Here is a 23,782-nt window from a genome sequence, read left to right as displayed (position 1 = left end):
CTTATATCCTGTATTATTCATGACGTTTAATTCTTGAAATAGCACATGGCTGAAAACAGAAGCTAACCTCTTGTCCACTATGAATTAAATCTTCTTTTCCTAGGACCTGTCTACAGTGTACAATTTGGGGTTTGCCAACATAATTATTTTCTCTGAAATAAGTTACAGCATTTTGCCTTTTCAATATATAGTTATACAATATACTGTTAACACAACATAGTTAATATAGTCAATATAGTAAATACAACTATAACACACGTGATATGATGCCACTTTGGTGATTTTCTTCATCCATGTAATTCTGAAATTTGACAGTATAGTTTTCATATTCTAATGAGCTGAGTATTACCTTTGCAAGGAGAGAAAAATAAAATAAATTCATAATATTCTTGTGTGGTTTGCCCCTGGGGTGGATTACCATAATGGGGGGATATTTGAGCCTTTCCCCAAGTCATTAAAAAACCTCCAGCGAGCAGCCCCTTGTCCTCTCCAGGGAGTGGGGGGAAAGGATCTTTAATCATAATAATCCTGGGGGGAGAAATCTCAGAAATAAGACATCTGCTTCTGTGCCTTGTTGTTTTGCAGAATAGCAATGATTGCTTTAGCAGCTTCTATTGCCATGTGTGTACAATAAGTAAATGAACATAAAATTGAATGAACGCATAAAAGAAGGATAAACCCACCCAGCTTAACAAATCCACTCTCTCACCTGCTGTGCCCTGAAACATGAAAGAAAGAATCACGGGATCATAAGGATTAATAAAATAACAGTCTCTGTTAACAATATTGACAGGAGGTATAAGGATAATTTGTCTGATGTGGGACCAACAGCTTAACTGCTTAATCCTTTTTTTTTTTTTTAAGGGCAACTCATTCATTTATTGTTTAAAGATTGCAAGACAACTTCTGAATTTCTGTAGCACAGTTTAAATGTTTTACTTTTTTGATAAATCAGAGTATAATAGAAAAAACAATTAGTTTCCAGTAATATCTATATCTCTATTCAGAATTAAGTCTTCCACAGACATGTAACCTGGAAACAAAATCCTGTTACAATAAGCAAAGCTTCAACAGAGCTGCTACTTTTCGGGCCAGGGAAAGGTTCATCCCTATAGGAGGAGGATGTGCTATGTAAAATGGCTGCAAGGTCGCAGCCTTGAGGGCGCTGGAAGTCTATTATCCTATCCCACATTAAGTAGTTTGGTGAACTTCAAATGTCCGTTCATCTGCAACCAAGCTGGCAAACTTTAACTGATATCTCAAGCAGGTAAAAAATAAATTAAAAGAAATCCTTACACTGATGTTCCTTGATTCACACTGTTAAATGGTTCATTAACATGTAATTCTGGCTAAGAATTACATTTGAGACTCCTTGCTCAGATTTTGGTTAACAGTACAAATCTTTCAGAAATTCAAGTTCTTATTAATCAATAATTTGTCAGCTAGGCTACATTCAGGCATCAGCTGCAACTACAGAATAGGTGCACTGCCTCAGTGCTTTGGAAAGACATAATCTAGAACACTACTAGCAGACAAAATATGTTACTAGACAGCACAGGTGCAGTACAGCAAGACAAAAACATATATTCATGTGTGCCGCGGACCAGCCGGAGAAAGAGGATTTCACCGCCCAGGGTCAGAAGGGAAGGGGTAAGGAACTGAAGTGGCACCGACGAATGGGGTCAGAAGGACCAAGACAACTGATGGTTGCAAGGCAAATTTTATTGCTCTACAGTTGCAGATTATCTAGACTAGAAAAAGGAAGGTTGCCAGATGGTGGTTTACATTATCTACAGACTGTCTCGGCTCAAGGTTAACTTCCCTGGGAGGAAACCCATAAACCCAGAAGCATCAAAAATAACCTGCATGTGCAGGGGGAAGACAGCTTTGCTTGTCTCATTTTACATTCTTTCTGATCTCTGGGCCCTGGTGATTTATCTCCCATGGAATGGAACAAGGAGGGGAACAAGTAGGGACAGTCCCTTTGAGCAGTGGCGGCATGCCTAGCATGTCCTTACCTGCTCTCAAGGCTGACTGCTTCCCACAGGTCCCCCTTTTTTATTTTTTAACTTTTGCTGCAAAATAATTCCATGAAGTTTAGTGCCGAGAGTAGTGTACTGTTGCATGAGGATACGAAACAGACATGAGAAGATTATTATCAATAATAGGCAAATTATGGCCAGGGTAATAAATCCTGACAACCTTCCAGTAATCCAAGACTGAGGGTTTAACCACTTTAAATGATCCAGTAAAGTTTGAATTACATCTTCTGGCGAAACATCATCAAGATGTGTATTTTGTATACCCTGAATTTCAGCATTTAATTTCTTAAGATCAAGACTAATATTATTATCTGACCAAACACTCAGCAGATGCATTTTTACTTTTTCCCATTCCCAAATAGTCACTGTACTTTTAAGGAGTAACACACATCCATGTATACTTTGCATGACAAGCTAAACGCATCCTCAATTTTAATGCTTCTATCTGATCTCCAATCCCCAAAATTGCGTTTTTAAATTCATCTAACTTGTTATTAATCTGTAAATCTATGTGACTTTGTAAAGATAAAGCAAGACTGGTAGGTTGAGATAACTGATTAGCAAAGTGAGCATGATGAATACTCTGTGAAAGAGCAAGACCGGCAGTAGCCACAGTAGCAGACAGAGCACCCGAGGCAAGTAAACTTACTATTAGCCACCCAAGAAAGCGTCTCCTTCTCTGCAAGGCTTTAGAGAGTTCCACCCATGCCTGTACTCCAGTATCTTCATACCAAGGTTCTCTCAGATGTACAGGCACCATAACATACATGGGTTGCTTTAGTATAAGCACAGATTGCGTTCCTGCAGAAGGGAACATACAACTGCTAAAAATACAATTAACACAGCTAATATTATATCCTCCTTTGGAAGAATTACCAATGTTAATAGAACCAAACAAAAGTGTATATGGAGGAGCAACACAAGTTATAACAGGGGTATTGGAATAAGTTAGAGCTAGTTTCCATATATCCCAGTTCTTTTGAAATGTGATAAACCTATCTATGATGGGAAAAGAAGAGATAAGAATTGACAGCTTGGTATAATCTATAGTACACCATATTTGGTTATTATTCCAAGATGCATTGCAACGTTCAAAATTGGATCCAGGAAAGTTAACGGTCATAAGGGGAGGCAATTGATTTTTTGATTTTCTGTTAAGCATAGTAACCTTATGTCCAGCTATAAGTATCCCTTGTCCTCCAAGTAAACGCTTCATACAGAAATGATTTCCTGAATCTTCACCTGTAACCTTGGCTATAGTAATAGCGGAATCCCTAAGTGGTGAGGCATATGAGATTTGACCTCTAATATTAATAGCTTGCCCATTTTATACCAAATGATGGTATCCTTAAGATCCTCTCGTCGGCTGGTAGCCTGGCATGTAAGAGTAATGTTGGTTCCTGTAAAACGAAGGATGCCTGGAGAGCCTGACAAACGAATTGATTGATCCGTTCCCTCATAAACATCTGTATGCTCATAACTAATAGCCTTTACACATCCAGTTTCCAGATTCAATGGGCTAAGACAGACAGGATGGGTACTAAACCAGTTAGTATAATTTACAGACATATTGATTTGTTTTATATTCCCAATAAGAGGCCCATAAACACTTATCATTGTAAAATACAGGAAACTCTGCTTCAGACCAAGATATGGGTTGTAATAGTGGAGGATCAGGTACATAGGCCCAGTAAGTTGCTGCATTAACAGAGGGAACACATGAAATGGTTGCCAACATAGCCAAAAATAAAGTTACAGGTGTAACAGGATTATTCTGTTGTTTCACTGACTCTTGAGCTCGTGAAACCAGTTGTTTAATTTGTCCCCAAGTTGGAACATCACTCCTTTGAGTCGTCCTGGCAAGTGGTCTCCTCTTCTTCTTGTTTTTCTCAATCAACACTGTCAAATTTTCGGGAGAGGTGCAGAGCTTCTTCATCTTCTGAACTAGGTGAGCTGTGGCGAGCCATCTATTTGCTTGACTAAGCACTCAGGAAGCCAGCAAGGTCCAGGCGCTGATCTGGGAAAGATACACACGTGACCACGTCCCCAAATCAACACAGGATCAGGACCACGCCAAGTGCTGGTTAACGGATCTTTCCAGAGGACCTCCGGAGATTGAGAGGCCAATCTTGGCTCAGCCACCAACCTTCCCCCTGCAGAGCAGCCAAATTTGTCAACAGTGAGAACATTTAAAATAAACAGAGCATGATTTATAAGGTTATGTGGCGTTGTTCTATACAGTTCCCCCCTTTTTATTTTTTCAATAGTTAGCTTTAAAGATCTATTTGCACGTTCTATAATACCTTGTCCTTGAGGGTTATATGGAATGCCTGTAATATGGGTAATTTTGTAATGAATTACAAAATGTTGCAAAAGCAGCGGGCCCATTATCTGTTTTAATAATTTTGGGAAGGTTCATGAAAGCAAAACAGTGTAATAAATGAGTGATAACATGTTTAGTAGCTTCTCCGGTCTGTGCTGTAGCACAGAGGAAACCAGAATACGTGTCGATAGTGACATGAACAAACTGTAATTTCCCAAAAGACGGGATATGAGTAACATCCATTTGCCATAAATGTCTAGGTAATAATCCACGAGGATTAACAACATAATGTGGAACAGGAAGGTGAGGTAAGCATTGTGCGCATTGCTTAACAATTTGTGGGGCGGCTTCACCAGTAAGGGAAAATTGTGTGTGTAATGTAGCCGCTGACTGACGGTGTAAAGCGTGCAACTGCTGTGCTGCTTGTGAAGCAGTTTGATCATAACTTACCATAATATGAGGGTGTCCAGGACATGGACCATGAGTATCAAGAGTATGAAGTAATGAATGCAGTATATTAGCCATTCTTGACAGCATGACGAACGGAAAGGAGGAGTACGGTAAATTGGGACATGTCCTGCTTTAGGGAAAAGAGATTGAGGAGGAGGAGTAACTTCAACTCTATTCTTGGGAGGAAAATGTACAGGATAAAGATCACGTTTAGATCGAGTTAAAACATCTGCAGTCGCATTAAGTTTAGTCAATGGACCAGGCAAGTTAGAATGAGCACGGATATACAGACCTGCAACAGGACCATCATGGGAACGAATAAGCTGTTGAAGCAAACGAAAAGAGGATGGTAATTCAGGGTCATTAGTATGTCCTATGCTCGCAGTCTCCAGAAGAAATCACAAGCTAATAAGATATTTACTATCAGAAAACAAATTAAAAGATATAGAAGGCAAATGTTTAAAAGACATAATGACAGCATACAGTTCAACACGTTGAGCTGAAGTCAAGGAAGTTTCTTTAATGAGGTTTGTTCCGTCGTCAATGATTACAGTAGCCACTCCTGAAGAAGAACCATCCGTAAAAACCAAAGGTACATGAGGAACAGGCTGTTGCCTAATTATAGAAGGAAAGATATGAGTTAAGTTTGCTGAATTGGATCAATTTATCAGCAGGGTAATGGCATTCCAAGGTACCTGAAAATCCTGCAAGAGCAAGACCCCATTCATTACTATGTTGAAAAAGCCAATTTTGTGGACTAACTGAATAAGGGATAATAATTTGAGAAGGTTCTATACTTATAGGTTGTAAGCATCTAGTTCTACCTTGCATTATTAAATTACTAATAAGTTCATAATAAGGGTTAATAACTTTAGAGGGTGTAGTTTTCATATGAATCTATTCAATAATTCCAACAGTTTGCCATAAGACGGCAGTAGGCACATGAGGAGTTGGACAAATTATTAAGAAAATTGGAAGGTGAGTATGAATTCTAGTTAATTGTGTAGAACTGATAGATCTATTGACTATTTGTAAAGCTTGAAATCCTTCTGGAGTCATAGAGCGTGAAGAAGAAGGATCTGAGTCACCTTTAAGAATATCAAACAAAGGCTGTAATTGAGCAGTAGTAAGTTTTAAGGAAGGCCTTAGCCAATTAATATCGCCAAGTAATTTTTGAAAAGCATTTAATGTTTTTAAATTATCAACTCGAATTTGCAGTTTTTGAGGCCTAATAGTAGTGTTATCAATATATTTTCCCAAATATAAAAATGGAGATTGTCTTTGAATTTTTTTTTGAGGCAATGACCAAGCCAAATGATTGTAAGGACTGTTGTAAAAATTGAAAAGCAGTCTCTAATAAAGAAATATTATCAGTGGCTAAAAGTATATCATCCATATAATGTATGAGATATAACGATGGAAACCTTTTTCTCACAGGAGTCAAGGCCTGAGCCACATATTTTTGGCATAATGTAGGACTATTTGCCATGCCCTGAGGCAATACTTTCCATTGAAATCTCCTCATGGGTTCCTTAAAATTTAAGGCAGGCAAGCTAAAAGCAAAATGTTTTCTATCTTCAGGAAACAAAGGAATAGTGAAAAAACAATCTTTTAAATCTATAACTAAAAGATGATAATTGTGTGGTATAGCTGTTGGAGAGGGTAGGCCTGGTTGAAGAGCTCCCATTATTAGCATAGTTTTATTAACAGCTCTTAGATCCTGTAATAACCTATATTTTCCAGATTTTTTCTTGATAATAAAAATAGGAGTATTCCAAGGACTACTGGAAATTTCTAAATGCCCTAATTGTTCCAGTACTAATTGTTCTGCAGCTTCTCATTTCTCCTTTGTGAGGGGCCATTGGTCCACCCATACAGGGTCATCAGTCAGCCAAATAATTGGATCAGCAGTGAGTGGAGGAGAATCCAAGGCCCCTAAGAAAAACCCAAACCTTGTCTATCATATTTTATTTTCACATCAATAGGATAGACAGTTCCTTGTTGATTTGTTCCCAGCGCTTTTGTGGGAAGAAATCCTTGATCCAACATCATATTAGAGACTTGAGAGTTTGGACTATAAAGTAATACTCCCATTTCTTTTAATATATCTCGGCCCCAGAGGTTTAAAGGCAGCCCAGGCAAAACATAAGGCTGGAAATATCCTGAATGGCCCTCACTTTCTTGCCATAAAAAAAACTGACTACTTTGCATAGGAGAAGAACTTTGTCCTATTCCGTGAAGTTCTGTAATAGTAGGACTAATGGGCTAACGTTTAGGCCAGTGTATCTGCGTCATAACAGAGACATCAGCTCCAGTGTCTAACAAACCTGAAAAAACCTTTCCATTAATGGTTCATTTCATTTCTGGACGTTCTTTCCCTATCTTCTGAATCCAGTAGGCAGCATTAGACGATCCAAAAGCCTTTGTTTCTCTCTCTTGATGTTGTAAACTTTGTCCATGAGGTACAAAGGGCAAAAGTAGCAATTGTCCAATTTTATCACCAGGAGAAATAGTTATTATATTTTTAATAGTTTGTGCCATGACTTTTATTTCTCCTTCGTAGTCAGAAACCATGACTCCTGGCATAACAGTTAAACCTTTCATGGTGACACTACTTCTTCCCAATAATAGTCCCATCAAACCCTTGGGTAAAGGTCCACAGATGCCTGCAGAGAGGGCCTGAGGACCCATTTCAGGAGTTAATACATATCGGGCGGAGGTACTGAGCTCCAGTCCTGCGCTTCCTGGTGTTGCTCTGGAGAGCGAGCATGTTGTATGTTTTTGTTTTTGGTTAATGTCTGATTGATAATTTGAGGAGGATACACAGACATTACCCTTATTATTTGTTGGGGCCGGGGAAGGCCCCGGGAGGAGTTTCCCGACAGTGGTGGCCCATCCTTGTGGAACACTGAGCAACAATCTTGTGCCCAATGTTTTCCCCTATTGCATTTAGGGCATAAACCAGGGATTTTCTGACCATCTGGAGGTTTCTGAGTAGGGAAGGAAGGACTAGGGTTAGAATTAAAAGATCTACATTCTCTAGCAAAAGGACCTGCCTTTCCGCATTTAAAACAAGTCTTTGTTTTCTTTTGATTGTTTTTGAACCCCACTTTAGTTAATGCTGCAGCCACAGCAGCACCCTGTATATAAGTAGGCCCAATGTCTGCACAAAGGCGAATATAATCCTCCAATGTTCCCCGTTTTCTCCAAGGTCGAATCGCAGCCTGACACTCATTATTAGCATTTTCAAAAGCAAGTTGCTTAACTACAATCGTACCAGTGAGTCCGTCCACAATGAGTCTCCCCACCGCCTGTGACAACCTATCTACAAAATCAGCATATGGTTCATCAGGTCCCCGTCTAAGTTTTGAAAGATCTTCAGTTTTGTGTGTAGAAGGACATTTCCTCCAGGCTTGTAATGCCAAATGATTTATTTGAGGATAAGCAACAAAGGGATAAGTTAATTGATCTTGTAAAGAAAGATATTGTCCTTCCCCAATCAGCATATGATAATCAACTGGAATATTATGGGCAGCATTCTTGTCTGCTTGTTCAGCAGCCCGTTCATAAAAATCAAACTTCCATATTAAATAATCTCCACCATTTAAACAAGCTCGTGCAATAGACTTCCAATCAGCGGGGGGAAGAGCTTCTCCTGTCAACCATAGCAGTAGTAAAAGGAGCAGTGGGCCCATATTGAGCACAGGCAGATTTTCAATCTTTCAAAACTTTCAAAGGGAGAGCCTGATGCCCCCTAGTAGCTTGTTGAGGATTATTAGGATCAGGTCTTTCTATGACGGGACAACAGAAAATAGGATCTTCTCCTCGTTTTATTGCTCCTTGTACAGCGCGCTGCAAGGGACTCAGCATTTTTACAGATGTGGATTTTTGAGGAAGACAGTCCTTATTAACCTGCAGCTTTTTCACTGACTTATCTATCACAGCCATTAGAAAATCATCCTCAGGATATTTCTCTCTTTTATGTTTACAAGCCTCATCTGTTAAGTCAAAATGTTCCTCTTCATCTAAAATATTTAAATTAATTAGCTCTTTCGGTTTAGGAAGTGGCGACACAGTAGCTGATAATACAGTCTCTCCTTCTGTCAGAGGCTTATGTTTTTCTGACTTTACATTCAAATCAACACTATCATGAGAAGAATCTAAACATATTTTTTATCAGATTCCACAAACTATATGTAACAACAGGAGTATGAGTAGGCCCTCGAGACTTGTAATAATTTTTTAATCTTCTCCAACTTTCTGCCAGATTTCTATGTCAACAGAGCCGCCATCAGGAAACCAGGGAGATACACCATGGATATGCTGTAAAAATTCAGTCAACTGTGAGGTAGAAACTTTATTACCCCGAGCTTTAAGCATCGAAAGTAAAACCTGAGCAAATAATTCATACATCTTTGAGCCCTTTTGCCCCATCTTATTTTACTTCTGACTATTGTCTTATGCCTCTATTAGTTCCACTTTTACTGGTGGCCACACATATTTTGCATAAGGGTTCTCTTACCTGCACTTTCTTTTTCTTTTAATTGCCTTCACGCTTCAGGTCCCTGTTCGAGTGCCACTTGCCGCGGACCAGCCGGAGAAAGAGGATCTCACCGCCCAGGGTCAGAAGGGAAGGGGTAAGGAACTGAAGTAGCACCGACGGATGGGGTCAGAAGGACCAAGACAACTGATGGTTGCAAGGCAAATTTTATTATGCTACAGTTGCAGATCATCTAGCCTAGAAATCGGAAGGTTGCCAGACGGTGGTTTACATTATCTACAGACTGTCTCGGCTCAAGGTTAACTTCCCTGGGAGGAAACCCATAAACCCAGAAGCATCAAAAATAACCTGCATGTGCAGGGGGGAGACAGCTTTGCTTGTCTCATTTTACATTCTTTCTGACCTCTGGGCCCTGGTGATTTATCTCCCATGGAATGGAACAAGGAGGGGAACAAGTAGGGACAGTCCCTTCGAGCAGCGGCCGCATGCCTGGCATGTCCTTACCTGCCCTCAAGGCTGACTGCTTCCCACACGTATGTTGCCTTGTTTAAGCCTCAAGCCCTCGATCCTTTGTTGAAATACAATAATTTCATTCCTATGGTTTTCAATACCAAAAACTCAACCTCCAGGAGGGCTAAAGTCTAATTTGTACTCCAAACCAAGTAGCAGTGCAGTTCGCTACTACTGAGACTGAATCCATAAAGACTTCAAGACCACGTCCAGAAGACAAGTTATTATATATAATACCCTAGAAGGTCTGAAACATAATTATCATATACATAGCTGGTCCTTCAGAGCTTTTTACCTATAACATGTTTTTTGATGAAAGTTATTTAATGTACTGGAGATAACTGTGACTTACTGATCAAATATTTGAATACTTATACTTACCTGGGATTTCATTTCTGCTGAAAGAAAAAGGAAGAACAGGACTCACTAAAACAAACAAACAAACATTAGAAATGAAAGTAAAAATCTTAACACACACTATCACTTTTGGAAGCAGCATAGAGGGGCAGCCAACGGTAAAACACTGGTGAAATAGGTCAAAACTCTAGGCCAAAAATCCATTATTATTATCATCAGTGACAGTACCACAACTGTGCCCTTCAGAATTAATAATCGCTCCTAAGAATCTTCATTTGGCACCAGATGATGCGGTTAAGGGAAACACTCTGGGAGGTTTTGAATCAGACTTGGTTTTTTGTTAGCCAAGTTACAGGAGAATTTTTAAAGTGGGGGGAAGGGAAGAAGGAAACGGACCAGGAAAAGAATTTAAGCCATCATCTATAAACCAACAAAGCACTGATAGTTCCAAACATTATGTCAGACACTAAAATGACTGATATAGGCTCAAGTGGTTTATAAAACCTATAAAAAGACTACACCAGCAAAGTCCCCATTTATCTGTAGAGTTCAGAAACTAAAACAAGGAATATTTTAGCTTAAAAGCTTATCTCAAGAGAATCATACACACTTCACATGAATACAAATACCCGAAACCAAACATTTTTAAAAGCTCCAATACCCAAAATATAAAGAAAAATATTAATTCAGAAGACTCAATCAATCCATGATAATCACAAAACGGCTGGGCAATCTCTATCTCCCTTCCACACTAACCATCCATCCCATGGAAGACCAAGGGAGATCAGACCTTCCAGACTTACCTTCCAGACCTTCCAGACACCTGGCTGCTGCAAAATTCTATGGAGACCCCTTGTGGAACAGCAGTTTCCCATCTCTTGTGTCTCTCCCTATCGTGATCATGATCATGCAGGAAGCAAGTCTGGCTGTGCTATTTCTTATCATTGACTGTCACCCATCTGCAGCATGGTATTGTACAGATAAGGAAAAAGTAGTTCCCTTTCCCCCAGAAGGTTGAGGCTCAGGTACAGGGTAATTCTCCTGTGCACACAGTCATTATTTAGGCCGACTCAGTGACTTCAACAGGCTTAATCATGTGATCAGGTTTGTTGCCAGCTGCGTAATGCTCCCACATCTGTAGATAGAGCCGCTCTAGGTCCATTGTGTATTGTTTGGTGTTGAACAGAGGGCTAGATGTTCTCTGCTTCCAGACTTTGCCACGAATTTTCTTCAGGTATTCTAGATCAGTTCCCAGTTTCACAGCTATGTCTTCATATTCTTGTCTATTTTGAGCAATAAGCTCAAGACAGCCTAAACAAGTGAGCTGGGAAGCTGCAACTCGGGAAGCAAGAGTCTCTCCTGGCATAGTCACCACGGGTGTCCCTGACCAAAGGACATCCATCCCTGTGGTGTGTCCATTACAGAGTGGAGTGTCCAAGCAGACATCAGCCAGCTGGCCTCTCCAAACATGTTCCTCTTTAGGAGCAACAGGTGAAAAAATGATACGCTTCTGGGGAAGGCCCATATTTTGTGCATACTGTTGAATATTAGGTTCTCCTACTGCTGGAAAACGCAACAGCCACAGTACGCTATTGGGAACACGCTTCAGAATATTTGCCCACATCTGCAAAGTAGATGGGTCAATTTTATATAACTGATTGAAGTTACAGTACACAATGGCATCTTCCGGTAACCCGTACTGAGAACGTGTGGTTACAATAATGGTACGGGGAACCTCCTCTCCAGTGGCAGCCTTAATGTTGATCTGGGTAGTTGCCAGTCCATTGCTAAGACTGAATCCATTAATTGTTATCTGAATTTGTCCTCTGTTAATCATTTCAATAACTGCCTCTGCAATAGTATTCATAGGAATGACAGGCATATTAAGAGCCGTATTACTGCTGTCTGCGTTGTCTCCTCCATCAGCACATTTCATCTTGACAATCTGCACATCTGGGAGAATATCAAGAAATGCTTTGAGGTCGATGCCATTCAGCACAATCCGATTGTCATAAATGTGCCCATTGGACTTAAAATCGATGACTGCCTTCTTCTTCAGGTGAGGGAACATATTAGCATGATCACCAATAAAGAAAGTATGGGGCATATAAGCCAGTTTCTCAGAATACTGCTCAGCAACTTCAGCAGGTGAAGTTTCCTGATCAGTGATGATATAATCCATGAAAAGCACGCCACTGGTCCCAGGGTAGCCCAGCCACATTGCCTGAATAGGAGCTGGCCTGAGAGCAAAGAGTTCATTTCGAGCACCCCTGGTATAACCATTCATATTTACAAGGATGTGTATACCATCTTGATGGATGCGATCAGCTGCTTTCCCATTGCATGGAATCTGAGAAAGATCAATGAAATGATGGGCTTCTGCCATCACCTTCGCTCGGAAGTTTGTGCCATCATCTGGGCTCAGGGCATAACAGAATACCTCAAATTTATCAGGATTGTGCATGCCTGGAATAGACTGCATAAGATGAGAAGTAGGATGATTCCCAAAGTCAGAACTCACGTATCCTACACGCAGTCGACCATCACTGAGCTTCAAGTCTTTTGGATGTTCGTACGGTGGTTTATGAAGGACACTGATCTCATTCAAGCAGAGGTTCCCATGGCTCTCAGCAATAGCCTTCCTGAAGCCATGAGAAAGAGGATAGAGCATACTATGATGAGGCTGCACAGAAGGCAACCTATTCTTCTCCAGCTGGTCAGCCACAATGCTGACCAACGTCTTCATTCGCTCATCATAGTCTGTCCAATCACAGACAATCTGCAGGCAATGAGCCAAATCACAATAAGCGTCAGGAAAATCAGGTTCAAGCTTCAGAGCAGTGCGATAAGAAGCAATTGCTTCTGGAATATTCCCTGAATACTTGTGGATGGAAGCCAGATTGCTGTGGGCATCCGCAAGTGCAGGGTTAATCTGAATGGCACGAGTATAACACTGCAAGGCTCCCTGAACATCCTGCATCTCCTTTAGAGTGTTTCCCATGTTACAATAGGCATCAGCAAAGGTAGGACTGATTCGAACAGCCTCCTTATAATGCATCAGAGCTTCCTGCAGTTTTCCCTGCTGCTGCAATACACTTGCTAAATTTGAATGGGCAACAGCAAACTCTGGGAAGACTTCTAATGCTTTACAATACAAGCGAACTGCCTCTTCAATGTTTCCCTGGTCTCCTTTGATATTGGCTAGGTTATTCAGAGAGTCTGCATGGGTGGGACACAGCCGCAGAGCTGTATTATAACACTCTTCTGCTTCGGCAACACTGCCCTTCTCTTCCAGAGCATTGGCTAGGTTGCAGTAAGCATCAGGGAAATGTGGTTGCAATTCAATAGCTCGCCTGCAGGTGTCTATTGCCAGATCTATCAGGCCTTGCTCATAGTATACACAAGCCAGGTTGGCACGTACCACTGCATGATTTGGGCTCAAGCTTAGGGCACAAAGGTAAGCTGCCACAGCTCTGTCAAAAATCCGTGCCTCTTTCAAGACATTTCCTAAATTGATATAAGCATCCAGAAAATTGGGGTCAAGGGTGACAGCCTTTTCAAAGTGATGAATTGCAAGCCAAATCTCCCCTTGTGCATTGAAAACACAGCCAAGATTACTCCAAGCTACTGCAAAGTTCGGTTGCATCTCCACTGCTTTCAAATAACATGCCTTGGCTCCTTCCAAGCGACCCAGGGCTTTGAGCAGGTTCCCCAGGTCACTGCGAACACAGTACAAATCAGGATTCACTGAAGAGCAGAGACGTAAGCTTGTACTGCCCCTTCCATGTCGCCTGCTGCTACCAAAGCGGCTGCCAGGTTAATATAACCATCGATGAAATCTGGTTTGAGATGCAATGCATGCCGGTAATGCTCAATTGCTTCCTGCAACTGCCCTCTTTCCTTGTACACATTCCCCAAATTCGAATAGGCTTCTGCCAGAAGAGGGTTCTGTTTAATTGCCAGAGTACTAAAGTGGGCAGATCTGTCCAGCCTTCGACACTGGAAGTGTAGAGATGAAAGTAATAAAAGTACTCCAGTATTGTCTGGCTCTTGTCTCCACAGCTGCATGCAGTGTCTCTCAGCTGCCTCAAAATCTCCTGCCTGATACTCTCGATGTGCCAACTCAGCTAACCCTTGGAAGGAAAGCATACGTTTCGTTGGTTCTGTGCTGTCGGCCACGTTGCCCACAGAAGACGCCATCTGGAGCTTCTGGAGAGAGTGAGAAAAGGGGGTAATTGAGTCCCGCTGCCGCCACTACTGGCAAGAATATTTCTAGAGGTAGCAAGTACGAGGGCAGCAGCCGTACCACTGCTTTGACAGGCTTAAGCGGTGGCGACAGTTACAGGCACCGAACCTTAGGAACTCTGGTTGGTCGTCTAACTCTCACGCTCTTGAAATCTTAATTCTTAACCCTGCCCTCTTCCACCATTTTTCTCCTAATCAGGGAATAAAAATTACCTATACACTTGCCTTAGAAGAAATCAAAAGTCAGTAGTCCAAACACTTTTCAAAATTTTGATTTCTGCCCAGTTGGAAAGGAAATACATGATTGACTTTACTTCATCATTCATATAGTCAATGTGGAAAACATTAGGGCCGTGAATTTCAATACAGTAAGATCAGAAAATTTTAAATTGGCCTTCCCAAACCACTAATAAGTAACCGATGTTGTATATAATGCTAAAATCTTAGAGACTGAGTTTGATATTTTAAAAGTTCTGAAAGGATTAGCTAATTTCTCATCATACTTCTCATGCCTCAAACCTGAGTATTACATTTTTAAAAATAAATTTATTTATCTTTATTTATTTATTTTTATTTTGGCTGCGTTGGGTCTTCAATGCTGCGTGCAGACTTCCTCTAGTTGCGGCGAGCGGGGGCTACTCTTTGTTGCGGTGCCTGGACTTCTCATCACAGCAGCTTCTATTGTTGTTCCACAACTCTATGGGTTCCTCTTTAGGTCCTATGAAGAACCCTAGAAATTAGTTCATGGAATTATAAGTTTTTGCAAAATTGTCAAAAGTGAGATATTTTAACTTCCATCAGGTAAGACCAGCGTCTCTTTCTTTGCCAATTTTCCTTCTATCATATTCCGTTATGTTGGATCATATTGGAATGGCCACAGGCTTTTTTGAAATCTGGCTAAGGAGATTTTCTTTTTTCTGTGGTACGCGGGCCTCTCACTGTTGTGGCCTCTCCCGTTGTGGAGCACAGGCTCTGGACGCACAGGCTCAGCGGCCATGGCTCACGGGCCTAGCCGCTCCGCGGCACGTGGGATCTTCCCGGACCGGGACACGAACCCGTGTGTCCTGCGTCGGCAGGTGGACTCTCAACCACTGCGCCACCAGGGAAGCCCTAAGGAGATGTTTTAAGTGAGGCTATTATGTGATTTTCAGACACCGCCATATGTAATTGACTATATACTATCCCATTACAGGAATAACTTCCAGTACTCATACTGACTACTCTACTGACTTAACCTAGCACAAGACACAGAAGCATAAGGACAAAAACCACCTTACAATATAGCCATGTCTTGCACTTCACAGCTCTCAAAGCATGTGCGTTTGAAGAAGAAAAAAAGAACTGAAAAGTACAAAACCAGAAGCTAATCTGTGGAAAATTATTTCAATCATCAGGCATATGAAAGATAAGTCAAAGATTCAGTTCTCGTCAATGCTTAGTCAAAACGGAAATTTTCTTCTGTCAAGAATATACTCCAGGGGCTTCCCTGATGGCGCAGTGGTTAAGAAGCCACCTGCCAATGCAGGGGACAAGGGTTCGATCCCACGGAGCAACTAAGCCGGTGTGCCACAACTACGGAACCTGCGCTCTAGAGCCCGTGAGCCACGACTATTGAGCCTGCAAGCCACAACTACTGAAGCCTCCGTGCCTAGCGCCCGTGCTCTGCAACAAGAGAAGCCACCGCAATGAGAAGCCTGTGCACCGCAACAAAGAGTAGCCCCCAGTCCCTGCAAGTAGAGAAAGCCTGCACACAGCAACGAAGACCCAACACAGCCAAAAATGAATGAATGAATGAATGAATGAATGAATGAATATACTCCATCAACAATGTGTGTAATGGAATGGTGTGAATGAGTATTTTATCAAAATCCCTGTAATGCACAAACCTATAGCAGTACTGAAATCAGTAATGCATTTATAATAGTAAATACTTATGAGGAAGTAATCCATAGAGGTTTTCTCAAAGTTAACAATGAAAATTAATGTGACATTATCAATAATAAATTGTGAAGCTGAAATAAACTTTTCTAAACTATTAATAACTAGAAGCAAATTCTAATCAACCATGTTACAAGAAATCTATGTCTAAAAACTACAAAGTTTATTTCTTAAAATTTTATTTCGAAAATACATAAACTGTCATATGAGGAGGCAGTTAAAGAATATATAGCTAAAAGAGTGGGGGAAAAGCTTTATAGAGACACATCTGGCAGTAGTTCATTTTTAAATGTCATTTTTCTAGATTTTGTGACACCTATAGTATTGATATTTGAAAGCATTTAAAAAATTGTAATTTGAAGATTTGCTACTTCCAGGTAGAATAAAATATTTTGAAGCAAAACAACGTTTCCACTGAGAAAAACAAAAAAAGCCAAATAAAATAGCCAGCATTCAATCAAAAAGTTCTAGACAAACCAAGAGATAGAATCATATGGCTAAAATTCTAAGAAAAGAGCAGATAATACAAAAATATTTATATAAGATATTGTGTATCTTTATCAGGAAAAGTCTTTATCAAGAAAAGACTTTAAAATCATCAGAATTAATATTATATTTTATTTATTTGTATATTATATTTATATATAGATATTTATATATTTATATAAAGAACTTAAAGATAAAGTCCTAGTTAAGGCAGTGACAATAGCAGTAGCAGTGGGAGTGAAAAGAAATGGTTATATTCAAGCATACTTTGTCAGGAAAAGTCCAAGATCAAATGTCTGACTGCATACGTGGGATGGATAGACGGAGTGGGAAAAATCAAAGTTAACTATAGAGGTTCTAGTGAAGATGGGGTTGCCGTCACCCAACCCAAGGGGCTGCGATCATCCCCAAGGTCTAGGAGACTCAAAGGGAAGGTCATGGTCAGAGGCAAAGTTAATTGGTGGGAAAATAAGACTCCCAGTCTCTCCATCTCCTTATACCAGTTTTTTTTTTTTAACATCTTTATTGGATTATAATTGCTTTACAATGGTGTGTTAGTTTCTGCTTTATAACAAAGTAAATCAGTTATACATATGTCCCCATATCTCCTCCCTCTTGCATCTCCCTCCCTCCCACCCTCCCTATCCCACCCCTCTAGGTGGTCACAAAGCACCGAGCGCATCTCCCTGTGCTATGCGGCTGCTTCCCACTAGCTATCTATTCCTTATACCAGTTTTGTTTTTCTGCTCATATACGTAGCAGCATTTCATTCAAGGGGAAAGTCATTGATCTGACTGGTCAAATTAAACAACATAGTTCACGGCACATTTACAATGGTTAGTTCCTCCACAATTTAGAAAGTCACATTCACAATTTCCCTCTTCCTACGCCGTGGAACACATTGGCCATTCCTCCAAAGTTGCCACTCCAGAGTGGACCAGAGATGACGTGAGCCCAGAACTGAGAGCTTGGCATGAGACGGTGTCAGCCCCACGTAGAGCTCTGGCATAAGTTATAACCCATCGCAGCTCTACAGAGAGCTCTGCATGGAATCCTGGGAGTAAACTCAGCCATAATAATGTGATTCTGTTTTTCATTTGCTTTTCTTCCTTGCTTAACTTTCCCTGGCCACTCTGACAAACAAACTTTCAGGCATTCCTGGGCCACTCACTAACTTTATTCCATTTAATCTCATCCAGATTCCCAAGAAAATTACTAACTATAAGGAGGGATATTTGGAACATGGTGAGTTTTAGATGCCTGAAATATACAGGTCATTGAATCCAGTTAAGTAGCAAATTATCTGGATCTCAAATATGCCAGTAGAATAGCAGACTAAGCTCAATTTAATGTACTCTTACTGGAGACACATGTAAATTCTGGGTCAATTTTGAAAAAGTTAAAAGCACATAGCTGAGATTAAAAGAAAGAAAGGAACACCTGCATGTTTCAGAAAGTAACAGAGAAATTAAATCCAGAGAAAGAAGAGCGGACTGATGTCTGTGGGTTCCGTTCCTTAGTATAGGCCTTATGTAAATAGGGGCTGGAGCAAGAAATCTAACATTACCTTGTGGCCAGGAATTTATAGACTCAGGATGGAACAATATTGAGAAGTTGGTACAGATATCCTACAGAAATTTCATGAGGAACTGCTTAGTCCATTAAGAGGGCCAAGGGCGGTGGTGAGGAAGATTGATATCTCTTGAAAACCTTCAGGTACAGAAAACAGCAACACCTCTGAAAAGTAGGCCTCTCCTTCCCAGCGTTGTGATGGCCAGGTTGTCACTAACCTGTAAGGCCCTGTATGAATCAGAAACTGCAAGGAGAGTAATTCAAAGAAAAACAGATGCAGGATGGGTGTGGCAATAAATCCTAGGACCCTATCAGAAACAAAATTAAAACCACTCTAAAGGGAAATTTTAACAAACCAGAGCAGATAGTATCCTAACCAGAACAGAATAATAATTCTGAGGAAGTTACTTTAGTTATTTAAGTAATATTCAATGCATTTCCATGGCCAGGCCCTTTTGAAGAATTCTAAAACATATACAAACAATTCGTTTACATCTTCTATATCCCACCATCCAGAGCAAAATTCACTTAAGTACTGTACTGGTGGAAATTGGGCAGCACTATGGAGACAATAAAAAGGTGTTTACCATCAAAAAACGTCAAGGTAAGAAAGATAATGTCTAATTTTTAATTATCCTGTGGTTTATTGAAATCTTTTGGAAACCCAAAATAGAGAAAACCTAGGAGGCAATGAAGACTTAAATCTTTAAGAGATTTATCAACTCATCTATAAAAGCTTTATTAATCTCTTCTTTTAATACCATTCCTGAGAGGTATAAATGTGTCCAGTGATAGGGTTGAAGAAGCCTGAGAGAATTTCAATTGTTTACTATTCTTGGTCAGCTATTAAGACCTTTCAGGAGCATCTTGATTATCATGGCATCATCCAACAAAAAGCAGGATATTTTACAGAAAGTCCTGGTCCACTTTTTGGCTTGCTTTTGTGTTTATGTTTTTGGTTTTCTCACATTGGGCGGTACATTAGGCTACCTATTGCACACTCCCTCATTCATGCATGCATTCATTCAAACAATATTTACTGAGTTGAGATATTTAATTAACACCCAATAAATGATGTTTAGATGAATGAATGCGCTTTTTATCAAAGTAAGTGTAAGTACTGAGAAAAATTACAGAATGTATGATCCCAGCCCCACAAAAGCGTATAATTGTGTTGAGGATATAACATATGCTGATGAAATAACTAATATATCATATTGGACAGTTTCTAAGTTCAAAAATGAGTTTTTGTAAATAATCAGAGCCTAAGGAGGACAAAGAAGGGACAGTTCATTATGGGTTGAATCTATCAATAAATGTACATTTCAGATGAGATTTGAGATTGACCTTAAAGAAAGAAGAGGACTTAGATATATGAACAGAGAACAAAAAAGGCATGGGGATAGCATGTGCATAGATAGTGTGGCCAATATTTATGTTCTTCATTAAAGACAGTCAGAGATAACCCAAATGTAACTGTTTCCATGGGTCCATTCTCAGTACCCAAACAAAACGGCAAATCCTATCTTAGTAAAACTAATGAAAAACACAGTCTTTAACGAAGACATTGTGAAGGAAAGGGGGAGAGAAAGGCTTGCGTCCCACACCACACAACAAAACTTATTTAATTATTTGTTTCATTTTCTCCCTCTGAAAATTTCCTCTCCCTCTCTCTGTACGTCTCTCTTCTCCCACATCTGGCCACACTCTACCAGCCACCTTTCCAGATCTTTCCAGAACTCTCCATCCTAGTTTCATTATGCCACAAGTTGAACATCTCACAGGTCTCCAGGATGCATCCTCATCACTTATTCCACAAAGACAAACAAAGGACACTTCTCAGGATCAAGTTTCTTGGAAGGAAGAGGTCACGAGGAGTGATTATAAATAACGTAAGGTGGAGAGCAGTGACTTAAAATACCATTTTTCCTCTTAGAATGTGAATACAGGGAACTTTGGGAAACTAGAAAATCTAGAAAGGATTCATTGATAATTGTTTATTTTCAATGAATAAAATAAAATGTAATAATACGGCTAAACTCTGACAGATTAACTTTTTCAAAAGTTGCTTTCACACACCTTCACTATTGGGATGTTTGATAAACACATCTTTCTTCTTTATTTGCAGATACTGGCACCAAACTTTCAAACAATAAGAACCTTCCCATAAGTCCCTTGCCAGGCAAGATTAAGGTATAACAATCCAAACAGATTTTTGAAGAAGATAACTGGTTGAAAGCACAGGAAAAGAGCTGGGTTGCTCTTTTTCAACCGTCATATGACGAGTAATGTGGGAATTGGTTTACAAAGTCTCTCTCCATGAGGGGCTAAGGTTAAGATTAGAACTTCTGAGGCCAGAAGAGCAAAATAACTACAACAACACACATATTTTCAAGAGTCGCCCTTTGGATGTGAGGGATTGATTTTTCCCACGCTTTTTTCAGCAACCCAACTGGTGTCTTTATTAAATCACATAAGGGAATACAGTGTGGCCAAGAAGGCTTAGATTTCCTTAGCCGCAAGTCAGATATTCTCAAGTGACTGTCCACTCAAATTAAAAAGAGAGATTTACAAGAGGAAACTGGATACAACTGAGTGTACTTTTATTTCAACCCTTTATCTGAATGCTTTGTTTTGATTTCAGTTCTCCACTGAAGTTGCCTACATTAATATATTTTTAAGAACATTTCCTTAAGTTGAAGTATTCATTCAGTATATTCATTTACTATAATTGAGAAAAGCCAAATGACTTAGGCAAATTCATTTCTATATTGCCACAGCAGTGTATTGTGAACTAAATGACACCTGGCAGTTCTTTACTCAGATACTAACTCAATTAGAAGGCAGAACAAGGATACCTACCCATTCAGGGAAGGAAAGGTCACTTAGCCTCTGTAGCTGTCTTAGGTCTCTTATCATCACAGTAACAAACTGAAGACTAAAAACCATACGATCATCTCAATAGATGCAGAAAAAGCTTTTGAAAAAATTCAATATCCATTCATGGTAAAAACTCTCCAGAAAGCGGGCATACAGGGAACATACCTCAACATAATAAAGGCCATATATGACAAGCCCATAGCTATCATACTCAATGGTGAAAAGCTGAAAGCATTTCCCCTAAGATCAGGAATAAGACAAGGATGCCCACTCTCACCACTTTTATTGAACAGAGTTTTGGAAGTCCTAGCCACAGCAATCAGGCAAGAAAAAATAAATAAATAAAAGGACTCCAAAATGGAAAGGCAAAAGTAAAACTGTCACTGTTTGCAGATGGCATGATACATAGAAAATCTGAAAGACACCATCAAAAAACTATTCGAGCTCAAACATGAACTTGCTAAATTTGCAGGATACAATAGATTTCTATATATAAATTTTGTATTTCTATACACTCACAGTGAACTATCAGAAAGAGAAATTAAGGAAACAATCCCATTTACAATCGCATAAAAAAGAATAAAATACATAAGAATAAACCTGCCTAAGGAGGTAAAAGACCTGTACCCAGGAAACTATATGACACTCATAAAAGAAATGAAAGATGACACAAACAGCTGGAAAGATATACCATGGTCACGGAGTGGAAGAATTAATATTGTTAAAATGACCATCATACCCAAGGACATCTACGCATTCAATGCAGTCTGTATCAACATATCAAGGGCATTTTCCACAGACCTAGAACAAATAATTTTAAAGTTTGTATGGAAACACAAAAGATCCTGAATAGCTAAAACAGTCTTGAGAAAGAAGAACACAACTGGAGGAATCATGCTCCCTGGCTTCAGACTGTGCTACAAACCTACAGTAATCAAAACAGTATGGTACCGGCACAAAAACATCCATCACTGGAACAGAATAGAGAGCCCAGAAAGAAACCCATGCACTTATGGTCAATGAATCTATGACAAAGGAGGCAAGAATATGCAATGGAGAAAAGTCTGGGCTTCCTTAGGGATGGTTTCATCAATTAATTTGTTTTCTTAAATGGACCATACTTTTCCATGTCTTTGTATACCTTGTGAGTTTTTTGGTTGAACAGTTGGCTTTCAAATATTATAATGTGGTGTCTATGGAAATCAGATTCTCCCACTTTCCCAGGGTTTTCTGGGCTTTGGATTGTTGAAGGCTGTAGTAGTCTGTTTGTTTAGGGACCTTTCCAAACTAGTTTTGCAATGAGTGTACTCCTTATCATATGTAGGCACTGAAGTCTCTGTTCCTTTAGTTCATGTTTAGCTAATGTTTTGACAGAGATGTCCTTGAATTCCCACACCTAAGACAAACAAAAACAAATATACACAAGCACATCCACATGCACACTCAAAACCACACACCTCTCCCCATTGTGCAGATTGCTGGATCACTCCTTCAACATTTAGCTGACCTGCACTGAGGTCAGGGCTCAGCCCATGGTAAAAGCTTAGAGACTCCTCTGGTGTTTTCAGAACATGCATCTTATCTTGAGTATGCATGTGGCTTTCTTAATTTCTCTGGACACATACTTTTTGTATGTTCTAAGTTCCCAAAGAATCTCCCCCAACTTTTGCTCCTGCATCTTATGTGGTCTATTGTATTTCAATGCACAGTCTTCTGCCCCAGCCATCTCTGCTTTGTTAGTTCACCTTGCACTTTTTTTGAGCAATGACCGCTGCTTTTCCAGACTGTGTTCCAGGTTAGCTAAGACAGAGATAAGCATCTTGTGTCAGTCCTTCAGGTAGCTCCCAGACAGGTTAGAACAGATACACATAATAATCCGAGAGTATGGTCTCTTCTGCTCTCTCCTGAAGCAGGATTGAGGGCCCCATACTAGGAATGGTCTGCTGCTACTTTAAGACTATCACTGCATTAAGACCCCACCACTTTAAGACCATCACTACACTAAGAGTAGATGGGGCAAGGGCAAGTAAAAATGCCACAAAGCTTTCCTGCCATTTTCAAATTGCCTCTTCCCTGGTTCAGTATGTGTTTGCTTGCTGTAAATCTTTGCCTGATTTCAGGACTAAGAGAAACTCAAGGAACGCCACAACAAGAAACAGTATAATCAAACTCTCAGATGCCAAAAGACAGAGAAAGAATCTTTACTCCCAAAGGAGAAAGAAAAAACAAATTTGTTACAAAGCAGGGATCCTCAAAAAGGTTCATAGCTAATTTCCTATCTGAAACCACGGAAGCAAGAGGCCAGACATATTTAAAGTGCTGAAAGAAAAAAACTGTCCACCAAGAATTCTATATTTGGCCAAACTGGTTTCAAAACTTAGGGAGAAATTAACACATTCCCCGATGAACAAAGGCTGAGGGCGTTTGTTTTACAACTTCCTAACACTGCCCTATGACAAATGCTAAATTGAACCTTCA

At 40.0% G+C, this 23,782-nt stretch overlaps 1 protein-coding gene, 1 long non-coding RNA gene and 1 pseudogene across 11 annotated transcripts in view; 2 read left to right on the top strand and 1 right to left on the bottom strand.

Annotated features, from left to right (window-relative positions):
* Positions 1-23,782, top strand: part of LOC137210196 (UDP-N-acetylglucosamine--peptide N-acetylglucosaminyltransferase 110 kDa subunit-like) — a 161,356-nt gene that overhangs the window by 63,401 nt on the left and 74,173 nt on the right. The gene's annotated exons all lie outside the window — the stretch shown is intronic.
* Positions 10,586-23,782, bottom strand: part of LOC137210198 (UDP-N-acetylglucosamine--peptide N-acetylglucosaminyltransferase 110 kDa subunit-like) — a 151,066-nt pseudogene continuing 137,869 nt past the window's right edge.
* LOC137210201 (uncharacterized) lies at positions 12,104-16,772 on the top strand. The gene is made up of 2 exons (XR_010936331.1): positions 12,104-12,242; positions 14,246-16,772. It is a non-coding gene; the product is annotated as an uncharacterized lncRNA (long non-coding RNA).

This window comes from Pseudorca crassidens, chromosome 17 (genome assembly GCF_039906515.1).
Source record: "Pseudorca crassidens isolate mPseCra1 chromosome 17, mPseCra1.hap1, whole genome shotgun sequence".
In the NCBI taxonomy this organism is placed as follows: Eukaryota; Metazoa; Chordata; class Mammalia; order Artiodactyla; family Delphinidae; genus Pseudorca; species Pseudorca crassidens.
Note: the sequence above shows the minus strand (reverse complement) of the source record. Positions and strands in the feature narration are given on the sequence as shown.